Source organism: Manacus vitellinus, unplaced genomic scaffold (genome assembly GCF_001715985.3).
Source record: "Manacus vitellinus isolate BGI_N305 unplaced genomic scaffold, ASM171598v3 scaffold_25_pilon, whole genome shotgun sequence".
NCBI classification, from domain to species: Eukaryota; Metazoa; Chordata; class Aves; order Passeriformes; family Pipridae; genus Manacus; species Manacus vitellinus.
The window spans coordinates 504,026-511,912 of record NW_021939882.1 but is presented as its reverse complement, the minus strand read 5'-3'; positions in this window follow the sequence as shown (position 1 = coordinate 511,912).

Genomic DNA, 7,887 nt, shown 5'->3' with positions numbered 1-7,887 from the left:
GTTGCTTGTGCTGCTTCACAGCTCTGCAAGGGCAGGGGAGAAAAAACCTGCAGGAATTGGATTTTAAAGGCAAGTTCAAAGTTCAAAAGTAGCTGCAACTTGAACAGAAATCTGCTCTTTGCAGCCAATTAGCAAAGCTGTGAAAGCAGCAGGAGCATCTCATGTTTTGACAGCGCTAAAAAGGCACAGAAACTAAACAGTGTGGATTGAACACGGCACCCACATGAGCTGTCCCTCTGGCGTCAGCAACCCAGCGTCGACTTGAACTGGTGGCAGCTCCAGCAGCACAGCAGGTCCCAGGGATGAGTGAGGCCCCAGCCTGCCCACCAGAACCAGCATCCCTGCCCTGTCCTGCCTGCTGGCGTGCTTCCTAGACAGGAGAAAATGACATATTTTTTGTTAACTCCATCCAGAGCAGTTTTGTATGCCAGGGTCTGTGTTTACACCACATGGTCCCCTTTTTATTCTTCTTGGGTTGAAGGTTTTCTTGGGTGGAAGGGACTGGTATGGATGACAGCATAAGCAGATGCTCTGGCTGTGCTCCCACAAACAGATGAGTTTGCAGCTGTTTCACTGTACCAGCAGAGTGAATCAATGGGTCTTTAATTAATTTATTAATAAAATAATATTAATTTGTGTGAATTAATTCATTTATCAGACCTGGGGTATCACATAGGACTGGCACAGCATCCAGGGTGCTGCCTAAGGAGGGCAAGAGGGTGAGAGGAACCCTTTGTGAGAGGGCATTCCCCGTGTTTAGGGTGAGGGATACTCCATTGTCCTGAGGATGCAAGAAACAAGTCGGGATGCTTGGGATGCTGATGCTTCCCAGGCAGCAGTAAGCGACCAAGCCAGTGGCTTTGGGAATGGCACTTCCAGGCATCTCTGGTCCCAGGCAGAGCCGACAGGGAACTGGAAGCCTCCGCACCAGCCCTTGCTCCGGCCGCTGCGATCACATCACGCTCCCGGCCCCACAATCGAATTAATGAGGAGCAGCAGTGCAGGCGGATCGGGAGCGAGCGGCGAGGAGGTGGCGGGGAAAGGTGGGCGGGAGGATGCTCTCGGTGACTCACTGACCCGCTCCCTGCTCAGGATTTTCTGTTTTGGAGGTGAAGACTGGAAAGCAGCTCCCTCCTTCCCTCACTCTCTCCCTCCCTCTCCCCCCTAAGCCAAAAAAAGCTGTGACAGCTTGATTTAGGGCTGGATAATGAGGCAATTGTGAGGAGGATGGGTACAGCGGGAGCCTGTGCTTGCCAAATCATTTGGCTTAATTGATCAAATATTTTTATGCATCGTTTATTCCTTTAAGGTGACCATAAGCCTCTTCTCCTGCTGCACTGAAATGAAAAGAGCAATGCTGGAATTCACCCAGGCTGAACCCGGTGAGACAGAGAGGGGTGGGTGGCTGCCAAGGGCCTCGTGGCCACCAAGGACTCGCCTGGCTGCCTGAGCCAAGTGGAGGGTGGGTGAGTGGGTCCAGCCTCTCCAGGGCTTCCCAGGGCACACAGCAGGCAGGAGCACAGGTAGAATCCATCTCGCAGGGCTTGTGCCACCCAAACTGTGATTGCCCTTCCCAGGAGCCGGCTGTGCCCCCGAGTGCCAGGGCACTGTGCCATGACAGGCAGTCGCGGTGCGAAGGGAAACACCCGGCGAGCCAAGGTGGGCACGGAAGTAATGGCTAGGAAATGTTTTCCCCATGCAATTAAGTCGCTGTAATCACTAAATCCCTCAGTCAGAGCTGGATCTGTTAATCTACAAAGAAAGAAGGACAAACCAAATCCGTTCCTTGTTGCCTTTTATCTCCCACCCTCCTGCCGCAGGATGCCAGTGGTGGGAATTGCTCTCGGTGCGGGCAGGACGTGGGTACACAGCTCTCATTCCAGCTTCCTCCCTCGGACATCGCTGCTTCCAGGTGCCAACTTCAGCCCCCCCAGCTCCTCATGTCCCCACAACCCCTTCTCCCCTGGGTTCAGACTGGCCTACACGGTGCTGGGGGTCCCTTTGCCCACCCAGGCTCTAACACACTTTATTCGCCATATGGAGCAAATAAAGTATATTTACATGGAGAAAAGCCGCTGCTGAGTGGGCCGTGGGAGCCCGAGGAGTTGTGGCGAGGGTCTGCAGGTCCTCAGTGGAGGAAGGGCTGTCTCAGGGCAGGCAGGAGCAGCTCCATCCCTCCTGCCCGCAGCGCGGTCCCTGGGCACGGCGCCCGGCTGCTTCCTCCCTGCTCAAAACAAAACAAGAGCTGCCTCTAGCGGTGCCGGGGCGCTTCGCGGGGCTCCGGGCGAGGAGCTCCTTCCCGGGCCTGCCTTGGGCATTGCTGCCTGGCTGCGATGTGTCCCTCTCCACCCAACAACCACACGAGAGGGACCCCACGGCTTCCCTCTCCATCCAGCACCAGCATCCCCCTTTGTTGTCTGCACTTCCCTGTTCCCCGGCATGGTACTGCCCCTCCTGCCAGTGCCTCTGTCAGCCCAGATCCTGGCTCTGAGCTCACCTGCGTGTTTTTGCTGTTTGGATTCAGCTTGGCACATAAAACCCTTGACCCAGGCTCCCATTCAGCTAAACGAGCCGAAAGCCTTGGGCTGCTGAGATGAGACTGGCAGCAAAGACACACCTGGCACTTTGCTGCGATGCTCCAAGGACAGTTCTGATTGGAAGCAAAGTGTGGGTGCTCACAGGCACAGAGAGATCAGCAGGGACGGCTGGCGAATGGTGAGGCACGTGGAACAACACGTGTGCTTCTTTCCAGGGGTGGCTTCACTGCTACACAGAGAAATGTCAGGGACTGAGGAGAATTGGTCTCCCTCCATTGACCCCATACCTGCTCAGCCCTCAGCACTGTCCCCCTCACACCCTGACTGTGTCCTGTCCTGCCTCTAAGGTCACCTTTCCAGGTCAGGGGATGCTGGAACATGCTCTGGCTGAGAGCTAAGAGATGGGGCTGCTCATCATTACAGCCTATCCCAAGGTGCTATCTCGGACTCTCCCAAACACCAAATTCTGTTCTCTCTTATACAACCACCCTCCATGACAAACCTTCACCAATTGTCCTCTTACTTCACCTAGAGAACTAGCAGACAGAAAACCTCATGGTCTCTTTGGAGTTCCCCCCAGGTGGCCTCTCCCAGATGCAGCTGATCCTCTGCACTTTCCCCTCTGTTCAGAGCAAGTCAAGTGATAAAAGATTTCCTTGATCACACACCCAGAAATGCTACTTTATACTCTTATGTTTCAGGGATGAGCAACTAGACCCTAAGGCTTCAGAAGAAGGCTGAAAATCCTGGAAACATCTGAAATGAAATGCAGGGAAGAAGACAATCAGATGGAGGTGAATTGACAGCCGGGGCTGACGCTCCAAACCCAAACTCACAGGAGAAAGATGACTGACCTGTGCTCTCTGCTGCCAGTCAAGGAGGTCACTGTGGCTGAGGCATGTCAGGAGAAATGCCATTCTCTGTGACCACTAATGGTATTTGAAGCTCTGCATTTAAAAATGATGATAAAGGTAATCAAACTGCCAGGAACAAAGACAGATGGGGAGCTTGCTGGAGCCAGTGAGGGGATTCTCTGCTTTCAGTTAACAGCTATGGAGCTGGAGCAAGGAGCAGGGCAATAGTGCTTTGCAAAACACTGTAGGAAGAAGTACACAGACATTGAATTTCTCTCTGCTTGAGCTTCTAGACCTGTTTATGCCATCTTTAGACAACACCATTAAATATTACAGGTGTTATAAAGTTTTCCCAGGAAATACTTTGATGAGCAGAAGTCCCTGATGAGATAACAACCAGTAACTTAACTTCCTCCAGCCAGGTGCATCCTGACAGAAACTCCCCTTTCCTTTATTTCTTCTCCCTCACAAGGCTTTGATGAGGTCCTGACAGCAGGCATCACAACCTTTAAGATCTGAGGTATGAAGTTCAGGGTTCTTTCAGAAATACAAGGCTGCAAGAGTCGTGGTGGGGACGAAGGAAGGGGAGGAAGGTGCATGGACTGCCCTGCTGCAGAGCCACTGACCTTCACCTGCCTGCGAGGTTCACAGCTCAGGTCTCTGATGGCCGTGGATCCCGAGCATATATTCAAAACCTCTCTTGCTGCTCTCCCAGTCCTTGCTTTGTCATGACTCTGGCACCCCTCCTTTCCTCTGTCTTCAGATGTTGCCTCTTTTCTCATCTTACCTTTGTGTAGTGTCACGTTGGCAGCAGGGACAGCCAGCAGCCTTCCTTCCTTTGTAACACAGGAGACATTGAGCACTGAGTCTGTGCTGATACCGTATCCATGCAACCTGTGTTTCAAGGATTGTGTTTGCTTTATTTCTGTGGATTAAAAAAAAAAAAACCACCCAAAAAACAAACCCAGTAAGAAAACAGCCTTACTAAAAAGTGTTCTAGCAGTTAATTGGTTTCAACATTGCAAGGGCTGCTGCCCAGCAGCTAAAAATCATGTTTGAATGGTGAATTAAATCAGCCAAGCAATAAATCTGAGCAATAGAACAGTCCCTTTAGCTCAGAGAAGTTCTCTTTCCCAAAAACACTGAGAAATGGCTTTTTCTGAGAGCCCACGAGGTCATCAAATTAATAAAGCATTTCAAGTAATCTGTGGAAGTGAAGTGACACCCTGCTGCAAGAGATTTGCTGTTAAAGCCAGCTCTCTATAACGGATTGTGATGCATATAGGATTTCCAAAGCAAACCTGTCCTCTAATTTAGGACAGTTGTCCAAACTCCTTCATGTCTGTTCTGGTCTACTGTCTTCCTCCCTAGTCATTATTTAGGAGAGTTAAGCTTGAGAAAACCTCACAGAAGGTGAAAAAAAAAAAAAACAAAGAAAACTTGGGATTCTCCCATTGATCAGATGAGATACTCTGAGATACTCTGAATATTTCCATGCAGGGAAGTGAAGACACCAAGGAGGGAAAGTAAGTGAAATCCTGAAAATGTCTTCAGATAATGGTGAAACAGGCTCGTGTGCTTTGCAGGGTCTGTTTTCCACCCCCTACCAGATATAAATACAAAGCAATCACCCAAAATACTGGAGTTACCCATTTGACATGAAGAGGGGCAGGGACTGCTGGCTGCCAGCACTGGTGTCAGGGGCATTTCCATGACCCAGTACAGTTAGACAACAAGAAGGTCCAAGGCCCAAGAAGCAACATTCAGACATTCAGGCATCAAATAAACAAAATGAATTTGACTTTCAGTTAAATTCTGCAGGCTTTGCCTGAGCACAGAATGACCCATTCAGACATAGCAGGCACATAAGGTCAAGTATGGTCCCTGCTTTATGCCACCTTCCAGTTCCTTTCCTGCACATTTGGGGTGGCCCTGATTTGGGCTACAGATGTAGCAGCAGTAGACATGGAAAGGAGGAGATGGGTGATGCATTTAGAGATCTTGGGGGCAGATAATAGAGAAATCTTTCCAGTAAGTCAGGATAGTTTAGCAGGAGAACAGATTGCCTGAAAGACACAGCATCTCTGCCAGTGGCTGTTTTTAAGGCAGAACAGACATCTATGGCTGAGAGCACGTCCTGGGTGGCTTCTCATGCTCCCTTCATACCCAGAGCTGTTCTCACTGTCCTGATCTTTAGAGGAAGAGAAAGTAGCATGGGACAAAATTTTCACTTTCAGCTCTTGCAAGATGGTCCATAAGAGGCCTTGCAGCAGAGCAGGGAGAAGGGAAGGAAAGGCAAGAACTCCAGCTAGCTATCTCCAACTCCTTCACTGGAAGTTTGTGTAATGGCAGCCTGTCCCTTAAACTTAAAGCTGAACACGTCCCCCCACTTTCCACTGAAATGCCTTTCTGCAAGCTTGTGTTACACTTGGAGCCATTTAATATGAAATATATATTTAATAACATGGTAGTACAAAGAGGCACCAAATAGGACAAACATAAAAAAGAGCTGGCAGTAGCCTCCGCAAAATTGTGTCCACTGGGTCCCTTCTTCACAAAATCCCAGCCCAGCTTTCATTTGCCTTTGATTTACTTAGTACAAACCTCTCGAGACAGTCTCCAGTGCATTTATACCCGCCATGATCACGGTGCTGAACCCCAAGGGGCGTGTTCATCCCTCTCCAGCGTCTGACCACGGCTGACATCCAAACCCAGCAGCACACACGACCGTGACTCCAGCCTCTGCAGGCTCATTGACATGCAACAGAGCCCCCAGATCCCATATGGAGCGTGGCTGCAGATGGATGGACATATGTGGATCCGTGTGCATCTCTGCTGATGGAAATGTCCCAGTGCAGCCGTAACGCTCGAGTGTGTGGTTTGCATTTGGGGCGAGAGAGAATTTTTCTCCCATTAAACAAATAAAACACGTTCTGAGCAACTTGGGATAAAGCCATTCTAATCCTTTTATCCTTTCCAAAGGAAAATGATTCCATATTCAGGGCACTGTGCAAACAATTAATTAGCCTAACGAAAATGAAAGGCCTAATTGCTCAGTATTATTACGCTCATTGGCATCCAGGCGTGACCAAAGAATAGGCATTGTCTTACCAGGGATAAAGCACAACTTTCCAGCTTTTGAGGCTTTTTTGATATTTGAACATCTAGCAGAACAATTTTTTTTTGAATGATGGTGTAATTCTCACTTCCACATGCAGATAAGCTGGCAGTATTTGGAGACATCCGAATGAGCCGCTATACAATAAAAGAAGAGGAGAGGAGAGAGACCCAGCTGGTGTGAAATGACCTGGCTCAGTGAAAAGTCAATAAAGCTGTAACTTGCCTGAGCTGAATGACACCGTGGTGTCTTCACTGTGTCTCCAGCTGGAGACTTGATGCACAAAAGTGCTGCAACATTAAGAAAAAATGTATTTTTTTAAGGAGCGCACCTAAAATTAAAGTACAATCATCCTTAATGCAGCTCCCTTTTCAGTGATCTGTTGTTACCAGATGGAAAAGTGCTTTAAATGGATGCAGATGAATTTGTTCACTGTGGATAGGATCATGAGGGGTCAGGTTACAGGAGCTTTAAAAAACTGAACCTTTATCATTCATGTATCTCTCATAACAAGGAGACAAAAAGCAGATGCTGACTGAATATTGACCTAGCCTGAGGAGTATGGGCCCAATAATTCTTCCTTTAAGCAGCTGATTCTCATGGGAAAATCCCCAAGATTCAGCTTTAATTACATTACCTGCCTTGTGCAGACACTGGCAACCAGAAACTATTCTTTAAAAACAATGTGGGTGAAATCTGCTCTCATTCACACTTGCACAGCCCCACTGACTGTGTTACAGAGGGTTTCTCTGTAACCCAGAGCAAGCTGGATTTTTGGGGTCTGGGGTGGGGGAATGCAGTTAAAACTTAACCAAGGGCACTTTGTGTTTCAGGCTGGCACTGAGCTGCAGGACATGCCCACACAGAAGACACAGAATGCCCACACAGAAGACATGCCCACACGGAAGACAGGCAGTATCAGATGCTCATGTTGGAAATACAGCTTCCCAGTGTAACCAGTGGTGATGGGTGACCCTTGGGATCATCCCCTGGCAGAGTTTAATACTCTGAATTGATTGGAAAGAGATCAGGAACGCAAGCCTGGCCACCAAAATGCAGTGGGATGCCCCTTCCCATGTGAAAAAAGTAAGGGCAATACAGGTATGTAGCTGAAAGTCACTGCACTTCACAGTGTGAAATCAAGAACACACAGACCTTCCTGAAACCATTTCATGTCTGTAAACTGGTCATTTATGCAGCTGGGAACAATTATTACAGATGTTGTCGGGGACTTGAGACATAAAAAAATGACAGACACAAAGATGTCATAGCAGGAATGGTCCATCAGATGACTGAATATCCCAGCAACCTTTGTCAGGGATGACTAACAAACATTCTGCTGAGCTCCATACAGCTGCTACTTAGCCTTGGAGAGACA